Source organism: Anomaloglossus baeobatrachus, chromosome 9, assembly GCF_048569485.1.
Source record: "Anomaloglossus baeobatrachus isolate aAnoBae1 chromosome 9, aAnoBae1.hap1, whole genome shotgun sequence".
Lineage (NCBI taxonomy): Eukaryota > Metazoa > Chordata > Amphibia > Anura > Aromobatidae > Anomaloglossus > Anomaloglossus baeobatrachus.
This window is the reverse complement of record NC_134361.1, coordinates 203,887,184-203,901,772: the sequence shown is the minus strand read 5'-3', so window position 1 is coordinate 203,901,772 and position 14,589 is coordinate 203,887,184.

The following is a 14,589-nucleotide window of genomic DNA, read 5'->3' as shown; positions in this document are numbered from 1 at the left end:
CCTTGTATTGTGTGAACTCCAATCACATAAGTAAAATATTAGACCAAAATCTAGTAGCACCATATATTTTTCCCTTTACTAGTTCCTGTACTTCAGTAATGGGAATCGTTCTTGTTTCTGAGCTCCTCTGCTGTTCCCTTGTTTTTACTCCCCTGATCTACTCTTCTTCTCCCTTGTTTGTTCTCTGCTGCTCGCTTGTTTCTGCTCTCCTGATCTCCTCTGCTTCCTTGTTTCTTCTCCCCTGATCTCCCCTGCTGCTCCCTTGTTTCTGTTCACCTGATCTCCCCTGCTGCTCCCTTGTTTCTGTTCACCTGATCTCCTCTGCTGCTCCCTTGTTTCTGTTCTCCTGATCTCTTCTGCTGCTCCCTTGTTGCTGCTCCCTTGTTTCTGTTCTGATCTCTGCTGCTCCGTTGTTTCGGCTCCTCTGATTTCCTCTCCTGCTCCCTTGTTTCTGTTCTCCTGATCTCTTCTGCTGCTCCCTAGTTGCTGCTCTCTTGTTTCTGTTCTGATCTCTGCTGCTCCGTTGTTTCTGCTCCCCTGATCTCCTCTGCTGCTCTTGTTTCTTCTCCCCTGATCTCTTCTGCTCCCTTGTTTCTTCTCTGCTGCTCGCTTGTTTCTGATCCTTTGTTTCTTCTCTGCTGCTTGCTTGTTTCTGTTCTCCTGATCTCCTCTGCTCCCTTGTTTCTTCTCCCCTGATCTCCTCTGCTGCTCCCTTGTTTCTTCTCCCTTGAGCTCCTTTGCTGCTCCCTTGTTTCTTCTCTGCTGCTCGCTTGTTTCTGTTCTCCTGATCTCCTCTGCTGCTCCCTTGTTTCTGTTCTGATCTCTGCTGCTCTGTTGTTTCTGCTCCCCTGATTTCCTCTGCTGCTCCTTTGTTTCTTCTCTGCTGCTCGCTTGTTTCTGCTCCCTTGTTTCTTCTCTGCTTCTCGCTTGTTTCTGTTCTCCTGATCTCCTCTGCTGCCTTATTTCTGCTCCCCTGTTCTTCTCTGCTGCTCCCTTCTTTCTGTTCGGATCTCCTCTGCTGCTCCCTTGTTTCTTCTCTCCTGATTTCCTCTGTTGCTCCCTTGTTTCTTCTCCCCTGATCTCCGCTGCTCCCTTGTTTCTTGTCCCCTGATCTCAGCTGCTCCCTTGTTTCTTCTCTCCTTATCACCTCTGCTGTTCCCTTGTTTCTTCTCTCCTGATTTCCTCTGCTGTTCCCTTGTTTCTTCTCTCCTGCTGCTCCCTTGTTCCTCTGATCTCCCCTGCTGCTAAGAGTGGTCCTGATGCAGTAAGACGCCCATTTCATGTTTGGTCCTTTGATAACTCGTCACGCTCCCGTTCTCAGGTTTGAGAGCTCCAATGACGTGGTGGACCGGTGTTGTCTATAGTGATGCTCGGTCTGACATCTGTTGCATCATACTGCAGTGAACAATGGGTTAACCCTGTGGCGTACAGTGCTTCATAACCGCCATTATCTGAGCGCCTGCTCCCCGAGCGCCTCCCTTGTTACAGGGCACAATCACTGCACCTATTTGCACGCTGATTGCTGTAAATAGAGACAGGATTATTGGGTCCCAGAGGAGGCAGCCGTGACTTAAGAACCATTACTGGACCTGCCTGCGTCTTACTGTCAGCAGATAGGAGTCTTGATTTACGCAGCGCCGTGCACACTACCCATTATGCATTTATTTATAGGGTGCCAACATATTCTGACTCTCCCGGGGGTCTCCAGCGTCAATGAGCCGTCTCTGGGGGAAGCATAAAGTGTTACAAATTACATACATGATACTTGTTAGACCATTGCCACATATTAAACCCCTAATTTTAATATTTGGAACAATTAAAGGGAAGGGTTGTACCCTTTCAGAAAAGTTGTAAGCTTTCACTAGTAAAATAAACCACTGGGCTTTACTTCCCCTCCCCAGGTCCACCTCTGTTCCCCGATGTCTGTTTTTGCCTGCAGCACTGACATCACGACCCTCTGACCTCATTGATTGGCTGCAGTGTTGATGATGTGACTTCAGCGCTGCAGACAATTTCGAGCATCGGGAGCAGCAGCGCAGACTCTAGAGCTGGACCTCTAGAGTAAGAAAAAACACTGTGCATTACTCACCCTCCCCAGGTCCACCTCTGTTCCCCGATGTCTGTTTTTGCCTGCAGCACTGACATCACGACCCTCTGACCTCATTGATTGGCTGCAGTGTTGATGGTGTGACTTCAGCGCTGCAGACAATTTCGAGCATCGGGAGCAGCAGCGCAGACTCTAGAGCTGGACCTCTAGAGTAAGAAAAAACACTGTGCTTTACTCACCCTCCCCAGGTCCACCTCTGTTCCCCGATGTCTGTTTTTGCCTGCAGCACTGACATCACGACCCTCTGACCTCATTGATTGGCTGCAGTGTTGATGATGTGACTTCAGCGCTGCAGACAATTTCGAGCAGCAGCGCAGACTCTAGAGCTGGACCTCTAGAGTAAGAAAAAAACACCTTGCCTTACTCACCCTCCCCAGGTCCACCTCTGCTCCCTGATGTCTATTATTGTCTCCAGCGCTGACATCACGACCCTCTGATCTCATTGATTGCGGATGATGTGACGTCAGAGCTGCAGACCATAACAGGCACCGGGAGCAGCAGCGCAGACTCGAGAGCTGGACCTGGAGAGGGTAGATAAATTCTTTTAGGGGTAAGAAAAAAACACTGTGCTTTACTCACCCTCCCCAGGTCCACCTCTGCTCCCTGATGTCTGTTATTGTCTGCAGAGCTGACATCACGACGCTGACAACATGACCCTTCTGATCTCATTGATTGGCTGCAGTGTTGATAGTGTGACATCAGCGCTGCAGACCATAACGGGCACTGGGAGCAGCAGCGGAGACTCAAGAGCTGGACCTCTAGAGTAAGAAAAAAACACTGAGCTTTACTCAACCTCCCCAGGTCCACCTCTGTTCCCCGATGTCTGTTTTTGCCTGCAGCACTGACATCACGACCCTCTGACCTCATTGATTGGCTGCAGTGTTGATGGTGTGACTTCAGCGCTGCAGACAATTTCGAGCATCGGGAGCAGCAGTGCAGACTCTAGAGCTGGACCTCTAGAGTAAGAAAAAACACTGTGCTTTACTCACCCTCCCCAGGTCCACCTCTGTTCCCCGATGTCTGTTTTTGCCTGCAGCACTGACATCACGACCCTCTGACCTCATTGATTGGCTGCAGTGTTGATGATGTGACTTCAGCGCTGCAGACAATTTCGAGCAGCAGCGCAGACTCTAGAGCTGGACCTCTAGAGTAAGAAAAAAACACCTTGCCTTACTCACCCTCCCCAGGTCCACCTCTGCTCCCTGATGTCTATTATTGTCTCCAGCGCTGACATCACGACCCTCTGATCTCATTGATTGCGGATGATGTGACGTCAGAGCTGCAGACCATAACAGGCACCGGGAGCAGCAGCGCAGACTCGAGAGCTGGACCTGGAGAGGGTAGATAAATTCTTTTAGGGGTAAGAAAAAAACACTGTGCTTTACTCACCCTCCCCAGGTCCACCTCTGCTCCCTGATGTCTGTTATTGTCTGCAGAGCTGACATCACGACGCTGACAACATGACCCTTCTGATCTCATTGATTGGCTGCAGTGTTGATAGTGTGACATCAGCGCTGCAGACCATAACGGGCACTGGGAGCAGCAGCGGAGACTCAAGAGCTGGACTTGGATAGGGTGAATAAAGCATGGTTTGTTTTTTTTTTTGTTATTACTAATGGAGCTTATAAGGAAAAAAAACTTCTGAAATGGAACACCCCCTTTAAAAGGGATTGTCTACATAACACTAGGGCAGAGGATTTGCAGCAATCGGCGTTTTGTTGGTCACATGTTGGCGCATCAAACCCTCTAGAAGTTTCTCGTGGACTACAATTAAGACGCCCACACTTGGGTAAAAAAATAAAATCGTTCTGAAACTTTAGAGATCATGCAAAATACATGCAGGTATCATCTTGGATTGAAAGCAATGCATCGTAGCAGTGCTCTTAACCACTGAGCCACACTCATTGGAAATGGGAGTAATGAATCCTGTTGATAGTTCAATCTTGGATTGAAAGCAATGCATAGTAGTAGCACTCTTAACTACTGAGCCACACTTATGATGGGAGTAATGAATCCTGTAGATAGTTTAATCTTGGATTGAAAGTAATGTATAGTAGTTGCACTCTTTACTACTGAGCCACACTTATTGGAAATGATGGGAGTAATGAATTATGTTGATAGTTGAATCTTGGATTGAAAGCAATGCATAATAGTAGCACTTTTAACCACTGAGCCACACTCATTGGAAATGATGGGAGTAATTAATCCTATTGATAGTTGAATCTTGGATTGAAAGCAATGCATAGTAGTAGCGCTCTTAACTACTGAGCCACTCTCATTAGAAATTATGAGAGTAATGAATCCTGTTGATATCTGAATCTTGGACTGAAGGCAATGCACAGTAGTAGCACACAACTACTGAGCCAACACAATGCATAATAGTAGCACTTTTAACCACTGAGCCACACATTGGAAATGATGGGAGTAATGAATCCTGTTGATAGTTGAATCTTGGACTGAAGGCAAAGCATAGTTGTGCTCTTAACCACTGAGCCACGTGCATTGGAAATTATGAAAGTAATGAATCCTGTTGATATTTTAATCTTGGATTGAAAGCAATGCATAGTAGTCAAAAATAGGTAATATCAGCTCACCAAGCCTGCTGCAGTCCCATAATCGTCCTGTGGTGGATGATCAGTGCACGGATGGTCAGAAGTCTCCAAATAGATATAAAATATAAATCCAGCGCAATCACATGGAATATTAAAAAGTTGTCTTCTTTATTGATAGTTTTTCATAAAATCCAAAAGGTACATGCTGCATGTACCTTTTGGATTTTATGAAAAACTATCAAAAAAGAAGACAACTTTTTAATATTCCATGTGATTGCGCTGGATTTATATTTTATATCTAATGCATAGTAGTAGCACTTTTAACCACTGAGCCACACTCATTGGAAATGATGGGAGTAATGAATCCTGTTGATAGTTGAATCTTGGATTGAAAGTAATGCATAAGTAGTAGCCTTCTTAACTACTGAGCCAACACAATGTATAGTAGTAGTACTCTTTACCACTGAGCCACACTCATTGGAAATTATGGGAATAATGAATCCTGTTGATAGTTGAGTGGGGTGTATGATGCACCATTCTGTATGAGATACTACCGGTGACTTGTATAAAGGCTGAGGAGCCGTCATGGCTTGTCGGACACAGGGGAACCACAACAAAGCGAAACCGTCACTTGGCAACTGGGAAGGAAACTCCATGCTGTTTTCACCTGGGTCTCCCTTTACCTGCAGCCCCACCCTCGCCTCCTCAGACCGGCTTCATGAAGGTCTTCTGCAAGGTGCCTATTACTTGTGCTCCAGATTTTGACATTTGACCTTCTGTCCATCTTCTGTCACTTTTTACCACCTCGCCCTCCGAGTCTGCTTCACTGTCAGCCGAGTTCTGATGGTTCATCTGTGACGTCACCACCGACAAAGAATATTCGGAGATTTTAATCCATTTCTATTCTTTTCCTTCCATCTTTATTTTTTAATTTTGGCTCCTTATCCACCAAATGAATTTCTATATCTTCCGCCTATAGAGTCCCTGAGCTTCCAGAATGATCGCTGTCACCCCCAGCAATACCAATGGAGAAAATTAACAAGACCAGATCCCAGACTGGAAGCCGAGTGTCTGTAAGTAAAGATCTTAAGGGTCGATCTTTCTTATTTTTGTATGTGGCGGTTTTCAATGGACTCTAAATCCGTTTTTTGTTATTGCATTAGAGCTGCGTCTCAGCCTCTCGAGGAAGGTAAGATCCCAATGTGCCCTCACAGTAAAGGGTTTTAGCTCATAACCTTAAAGATTAATGGGGTATTGCCCAAGTATGTAGTAGGTGTCATAATAATAATAATAATAATAATAGCAAATACTTCAAATTAGCAATGTAGTATAGTTTTTCAGCTTAGCTATGTCACTTACCTCATGTGCAGGGCATTGTAGCTTAGGTACCCATAGTTACAACCACTAATAACTAACTGTCACTATATGAGTGGACGTAGCCATGGATCTCTAGCTGCAATGCCCTGCACATGAGGTAAGAGATGGCTAATCAGGAAAGCTATACTACATTTCTAATTTAAGGTATTTGCTATTATTATTACACCTACTACATATGTCATACAGTATTAGAATAAGATTTTGGAGATGGAAATAACCCTGTCTCTTACCTCATGTGCAGGGCATTGCAGCTTAGGTATCCTTGGTTACATCCACTCATAGTGAGAGATAGTTGCTCGTGGTCATACCTATAAATACCTAAGCTGCAATGCCCTGCACATTAGGTAAGTGACATACCTAATCAGGAGAACTATACTACATTTCTAATTGGAGGTTTTTGCTATGTCGCTTTATCATGTCCAGAGCATTGCAGGACCTTTGGATTCCACGGTTACGACCATGCATGTTAGTAAGTTGCTAGTGGTCCATATCCATGGATACCTAAGGTCCTGCAATGCCCTGCACATTAGGTAAGAGACATAGCTAATGAGGAGAAGTATACTACATTTTTAATTGGAGGTATTTGCTAATATTATTGTTATTACACCTTCTACATACTGGGACCTAGAATCTTGTAGAGGGAAATAACCATTTAAGGTCCCACGTAGCATAAATGATACGGATTTAAAATCCACCAATGTCCATCTATTCTACAGATGTTTGTGTATATGAAATCTTTTCAATGCAGAAAGGTGAAATGTGCGGAGGGACCGCGCCATTTCTGCTATGAAATCTGCACTTGTATTCACCCCTGCAAATTTTCAGTGTTTTGGGTTTTTTTTCCAGCTGCGTAAAATGTTTAGCATTTATGCCCTGCGGGAACTGTGGGAAATGCATTCGTCAGAAACAGACCATTTATTTTCTTAGATGTCATCCGTTTTACCGCCATTGTTTCCCCCATTCATTTTTTTCTTACTTTTATTTGTCCATTGACCGTAATGGATCATTGAAAAACGGATGAAACTTGGACAACAACTGATGTACAAAGTTTGTCGTCCGCGTTTCATCCGTTTCCGCTCGGTCTGATGCACAAAAATGGATGATAAATAGGACTCGCTCTGAGCCTCATGAACCTCATGAAGTGGTGAACGGGTTTATATACGGTCACGTGCACACGTTGAGTATTTGATGAGTTTTTTACCTCAGTATTTGTAGCCAAAACCAGAAGTGGCGCAATCAGAGGAAAAGTATAATAGAAACACAGGCACTATTTCTTCATTTTTTGCCCACTCCTGGTTTTGGCCTACAAATACTGAGTTACAAACCTCACCACGTGTGCACGAGGCCTTATATAAACACTTGCACCACTTCTGTATTTTTTTCCCATTCCTGGCTTTGGCTTACAAATACTGAGGTAAAAAAAACCTCACCACGTGTGCATGTGGCCTTATACTTTTCCTCTGATTTTCCACTCGTGGTTTTGGCTACCAATACTGAGGTAAAAACCTCACCAAATATTTAGCGTGTGCACGTGACCTTGTATAAACACCTTCACCACTTCTGCATTTTTTGCCCACTCGTGGTTGTGGTTTACAAATCCTGAGGTAAAAAACTCCCCAACTACTAAATGTGAGCATGTGGCCTTATAAAAACACGGGCACTATTTCTGTATTTTTTTACCTATTCGTGCTTTATCTTATAAAAACTGAGGTAAAAACTCCACCAAATACTCAACAAGTGCACATGGCCTTATACTTTCCCTCTGATTTTCCACTCCTGGTTTTCGCTTACAAATACTGAGGTAAAAACCTCACCAAATACCTCAGCGTGTGCACGTGGCTTTAGCGGAGCACCATTGTGGATAAGATTTCCCAATATCTCAAGCAGAGAAAATCCCTTTCATAATTTGGCTACAGACTTGAAACTTGCAACCTGTCAATTTATGCCGCAGATATTATCAAAGATTCGAAACGTTGAAAAAAAAACACCTCTGTATTTCTGCCATATTGGAATCAAATCTGTTAAGGGTTTTCTAAGCAAAAATCATCACAAGTTCGCTACAAAAATTGGGGATTTTGCCGCAGATTTTGTTGCAGAATATTCATAGATTTCACCCTATACATTTCAGGGATTAACTCCATGATGAATTCGGCAACATCCACAAATGAGGGCAGCCTTAGGCCCGTTTCACACGTCAGTGAAAAACACTGACGTTTTTCACTGGCGTGTAAAACACGCACTTGTCCCTCCATGTGCCGTGAATCACGGCACACGTGGGTTGTCTAAGTGCAATCCGGGCTCCGTTCTCCGTGGCCCGTGATTGCACTTAGAGATTAACTCACCTGTGCGCGTTCCCGCTCTCCATGGTGCTGATCGCTCCCGCGGTGCAGCATCTGGCCGGCGCTGACCGCCACAGCAGCTGCTTCCGGGTCGGCTGTGTCGTGCATCATGAATATGCGCGACAGTAATGAGCCGGCTCAGAAGCAACAAGCTGCACGGGCTGCAGAGGACATCGCTGGAGCCGGGTGAGTAAAAATGATTTTTATTTTAAAAGCACGTTTTTTTCTGGCACGTGTTTCACGGACCACACCACTGCGTGGTCCGTGGGACATCAGTGATGCCAGAAAAAAATGGACATGTCTCCGTGCGGCAATCACGGACACGCGGGTACGCCGCACGGAGACACGTGCAGTGAAAAATCACTGATGTGTGAGCAGACCCATACATTATAATGGGTATGTGACGCCCTGGGCAAGCCAGGGGTCACAGGTCATGCACCAACACACCCTACACCCCAGTTAGGAACACCAAAGCTAAACCAAAATCCTTGTTGCCTTCCTCCAGAGGCTGATGTTCACACCAGGGGGTGGGCCAGGCGGTTGGCTCCACCCACCGAGGAGTACACAGCCCTGGAGGCAGGAAGTACCAGGCAGATTAGCCCAGGCAGGGCTTGAGTAAAGTTCAGTTTAGGAGGAGGAAGTGGAAGGAGTAAAACAAGAAGTTAGCTAGGGAAGTGGTAAAGGAGGAGTAGGAGAAGTTGAAAGAAGGTGAAAGGTGACAGAAAGAAAGCCTGAAGAGAGTCCAGCTGTGTGCAGGACAGGGTCAGCAAGGTCAGCAACGGCGGTGACTGTCTGGAGGGGGACCGTTTGGAAGTTCCTGGAAGGACCGCGGACGGGTAGTGGCCCGGCGGTCTGGAGCAGTGTACCAAAGGACAGTCAGCACCAGGGCAGGGGCCTCTCGGACCCCGGCAAGGCTTGGAGTCGCCAGAATTTGCCAAATCCGTCAGTGAAGGGGACGCAGATCCCCCAACAACCAAGTCCCGATAGAAGGCAACAGCCCAACCATTGTAGCAGAAACACCGCCACCGCCAGGGCACCAGTTTCTCAGGGCCAGCGCCTGCGGGCAAAGAGTAGAGCTCCTCCGGTCCAGCTTGAAACCGGGGAGCGGGTTACCGGTGGGAACCCATCGCTACCAACACAGAAACAAAGGTGCAAGGAAAAGGGACATCACCGTCACCTACTGGGAGAGCAAGTGCAGCCGTCTGTGGGAACCGTCTTTCCAGCCCCGTGTGGTTTACCGTAAAACTGTGTCAACGTCTCAGGCTGAGTGAGTACCACAGTGCCGCAAGGCACAGCGCTGCCCCCGCGTCCCTGCGCCCACCAGGCCCTGCATCTCCCATCTCATCACCGGGCCCCGGGATCACCAACCCCTACTCACGGAGGGGCAACACAACACCTGGCTGCTCCGCATCACCATCTCCGGGATCCCCATATTGAGCAGCGGTGGTGAAATCACCACAACCGTGGGTGGCGTCACGGACAATAAACTATCCCCACACCCAACAACCCCCTTTCACTCACGGGCGAGGAGTGCCGCTCGAGAACCCCCGGGATCCGGCCCACAGCTCGAGCCACCACTGAGCAGCAACCGCCGGACCCGAGCAGAAGGGGTGAGCGTAGTGTGCTGACACCCTCCTCCCCGCCCGCGACAGGTCTGCGTATGTCAGTGATTCTGGTACGTTTAAAAAAAAAGCACAAACGTCCCAGAATCACTGACGTGTGAAACAGGCCTTAGGCTGTGTCCGCACTTTGCGTTTTCACCTGCGTTTCACCTGCTTTTCTGCTGCGTTTTGAACTGCACGTTTTCATGCCAAAATGCATGCGTTTTGATTTCCAAGGAAAGTCTATGGGAATAGTGGATTTGTTGTGCACACTTTGCAGTTCAAAACGCAGCTTTTAATTTGCATAATTTTGGGCAAAAACTGCGTTCAAGGAAGCAGCATGTCAATTGTTTTTGCCATTTGGGCTGCGTTTTGTTAACATTGAAGTCAATGAGAAGTTGTAAAAAGCAACAAACATCCAAATTCCAGCGTTTTACATGCTTTTTGGCTGCAGAAAACATGCGTTTTGGACTACATAAACGCACGCGTTTCTGACATCAAAATAATGGAATGATATGTCCCTTTACACACACACATAGTCCGACAATTTAATTAATGAAAAATAATAATTTATTGGAATTTTAGCGATAAATAGTATAAAACCGCTATAATTATATTAAATATAACTATTTTCGTTATGATTTAAATAATTATATTTATTTCCTTTTTTTTCCCCTTTTTTCACAGTGTTTGTATGTCAAAACTTTATTTAGTAGTGTCTTTGTAATCAAAACGCATCTGGCTTTAAGCAATGGAAACGCAGGTAAAAAGGGCTAAAAACGCGACTAAAACGCGGTAAAAACGCACGCGTATTTACCGCGATTTTGTGGTCAAAAGCAATTTCTGCCAGAGGATGCGCTTAGAACTGCAACTACGACAACGCAAAGTGCGGACATAGCCTTAGGCTATGTGCGCACACTGCAGTTTTGGTTCTTGAGCAAAAAACGCACCCCCAGGCCGAAAAAAAACGCATAAAAAAATACATGCGTTTTCGGTGTTTTTGCCTTGTTTTAGTGCGTTTTTTCACTATATTCAATGGGAAAACGCAGGGGAAAAAAAACAAAAAAAAGGTGACAGGCTGCTTTTTTTTTCTGCACCTAGAACTGCAGGCAAAAAAGAAGCAACGTGCACACATCTTTTCTGATTTCTCATAGAGTTTGCTGGGGAAGGTCATACACGCAGTTTAGGACCACAAACTGCACCCAAAACGCATCACTGCACTGAACACGTTAGGGTATGTGTGCATGTCACATTTTTGGATGCAGAAATTTCCTGCACCTTGTGGCAGAAAAACGCACCAAAAAAGCATGCGTTTTTAGGTGGGGTTTTTTGTGCGTTTTTGTGCTATATGTTTTTTGTTTAGTGAAATCAATGGCTGAAAGGGATACAATCGCAGGAAAAAAAACGCACCAACAATTGACACGTTGCGTTTTTTTTCTGCACTCAAAACTGCAAAAGTAAAACAAGCAATGTGTGCACAGCACTTCAGAATTCTCATAGACTTTCTTGACATAAGGATAGACATGCAGATTTGGGCAAGAAACTGCACCAAAAAACTAATAAAAAAAACAACCCTCAGTGTGCACAAGGGCTTATGCCTCATTCAGAATTTTATTTTTTCATCACTAAGATGGATGTGACCATTTTTACCATCAGGGCTGCATACATTTTTTTTATTTTATTTTTTATTTTTTTTTTACTCCTATGCAAAAAAAAATAAAACTGACTAAGCTGTTGCTAGGTTTCCTTTGTTAATTCTGTGTATTAGTAATTAGTGGCCAGAGCCGCAGCACTGACCCCTCCACCCATGTACAGTGCTGAGTGCTCCGCCATGTCTGCAGACCACAAACACTTTCTCCCTCCCGAGGAAGAAACTAAGGTAAGCGACGCTCCAGGCATCCAACATCCAATATTCTGCTGATATAAGGAGTTCCAAAATTTATTACAAGCTTTGCAGTTTCTTGGGCTTTTTTGTGTTTTTTTTTTTTTTTTTTTTAACATTTGCACTTTTTTTTCTAATTCTTTTAGTATTTGTCATTTTTTTTTTATCCAATCTCAGCATTTTATAGGTCTGGTGTATTTTTCATAGTTTTAAGCCATCTTTCCATAAAGTATAGGAAAGAAAAATGCACCAGAAAAAAAAAATATGTAAAAAATGAGTGAGCCAGAAAAACAAACAAACAAAAAAACCCCAAACAAATCTCATTGTAAAAAATTGCATACAATTATATATCTCCCTCTCCCTTTCTCCCCCTCTCTCTCTTTCTCTCTTTCTCCCCCTCTCTCTCTCTTTCTCCCCCTCTCTCTCTCTGTCTCTCTCTCTCTCTCTCTCTTTCTCCCCCTCTTTCTCTCTCCCTTTCTTCCTCTCTCTCTCTTTCTTCCTCTCTCTCTCTTTCTCCCCCTCTCTCTCTCTCTCCCCCTCTCTCTCTTTCTCCCCCCCTCTCTCTCTTTCTCCCCCCTCTCTCTCTTTCTCCCCCCTCTCTCTCTTTCTCTTCCTCTCTCTCTTTCTCTCCCTCTCTCTCTTTCTCTCCCTCTCTCTCTTTCTCCCCCTCTCTCTTTCTCCCCCTCTCTCTCTTTCTCCCCCTCTCTTTTTCTCTCCCTCTCTTTCTCCCTCTCTTTCTCCCCCTCTCTCTCTTTCTCCCCTCTCTTTCTTTCTCTCCCTCTCTCTCTTTCTCTCCCCCTCTCTCTTTCTCTCCCCCTCTCTCTTTCTCTCCCCCTCTCTCTTTCTCCCCCCCTCTCTCTTTCTCCCCCTCTCTCTCTTTCTCCCCCTCTCTCTCTTTCTCCCCCTCTCTCTCTTTCTCCCCCTCTCTCTCTTTCTCCCCCTCTCTCTCTCTTTACTCCCCCCCTCTCTCTCTATCTCTTTGTTCCCCTCTCTCTCTCATTCCCCCCTCTCTCTTTTTCTCTCCCTCTCTCTCTCTTCCCCCCCCCCTCTTCTTTCTCCCCCTCTCTCTCTCTTTCTCTCCCTCTCTCTCTTTCTCTCCCTCTCTCTCTTTCTCTCCCTCTCTCTCTTTCTCACCCTCCCTCTCTTTCTCTCCCTCCCTCTCTTTCTCTCCCTCTCTCTCTTTCTCTCCCCCCTCTCTCTCTTTCTCCCCCCCCTCTCTCTCTTTCTCCCCCTCTCTCTTTTGCTCTCCCCCTCTCTTTTTCTTTCCCTCTCTCTCTTTCTCTCTCTCTCTCTTTCTCTCCCCCCCTCTCTCTCTTTCTCACCGCACCCTCTCTCTTTCTCCCCCTTTCCCTCTCACCCCCCTCTGTCTTTCTCCCCCTCTCTCCTCCTTCCCCTCTCCCTCTCTCTCTTTCTCCCCCGCTCCCCCTCTCTCTTTCTCCCCTTCTCTCCCCTCTCCCCCTCTCTCTCCTTCTCCCCATCCCTCTCCCCGTACCCCTACACCTATCCCTCCATCTCCATATAACTATTCACATCGAGGTTTTTAATAACAGATCTGCTGCAAAATACTCGTTCAAAACCGTTTGGAAAACGTTTCTGATCTTATTGTAAGGGAAATCCACTATTTTTTCATGTAGTGATTTTGAAAAACTCCTGGTATAGAATCCACTCTAAACTAGGCACTGCCTAATCATAAGGCTGTTCCAAAAATCTAAGGCTATGTGCAGTGAGCATGTGCAGTAGGAAGATCTTTCCCTCCTTGTAGTGTTAATATGCCGAGAGCTGGTGAGCATGTGCAGCAGGAAGTTCCTTTCATGTGTAGGCAGATTGCTAATGCTCTTGTCCACCTTTTCTGATCTAATGTTGAAGATATCATGAGTGCTGATGTAAGAAGATACTGCTGTCTACCATGTATATCTGATCAAATGCGGGAGATATCAGGAGTGCTTAGGTAACAAAAGGCTGCTCACACTGCTGTCCACCCTGTCTGACTTAATACTGGAGAGACCAGAAGTTGTAAGGTAAGAAGAGGCTGCTCACACTGCTGTCCACCCTTTCTTATCTAATACTGGAGCTGGAGATACCAGCAGTGATGACATAAGAAAAGGCTGTACACACTGCTGTCTGATCTAATACTGACGATACCAGAAGTGCTGAGATAACAAGAGGCTGCTCACACCCTGTCCCAATACTGGAAATACAGGGGTACTGAGGTAAAAAGAGGCTGTCCACACTGCTTCTACATTGTCTATCTGAATTAATACTGGAGATACTAGGGGTGCTGAGGTAAGAAGAGGCTGCTCACACTGCTGTACACCTTGTCTATCTGAACTTATACTGGAGATACCAGAGTTGCTGAGGTAAGAAGCTGCTCACACTGCTGTCCACCCTGTCTAATCTAATACTGGAGAGACCAAAAGTGTTGACATAAGAAGAGGCTGCTCATACTGCTGCACACCCTGTCCCGTACTGAAAATACAGGGGTGCTGAGGTAAGAAGAGGCTGTCCACACTGCTGTCCACACTGTTTATCTGATTTAATTATTGGAGATACTAGGGGTGCTGAGATAAGCGGCTACTCACACTTCTGCCCACCCTGTCTGATCTAATACTGGAGATACCAGAAGTGGTGAGAAAAGAAGAGGTTGCTCACACTGTTGCACACCCTGTCCCAGTACTGGAGATATGGGATTGCTGAGGTAAGAAGAGACTGCCCGTACTGCTGTCCACACAGT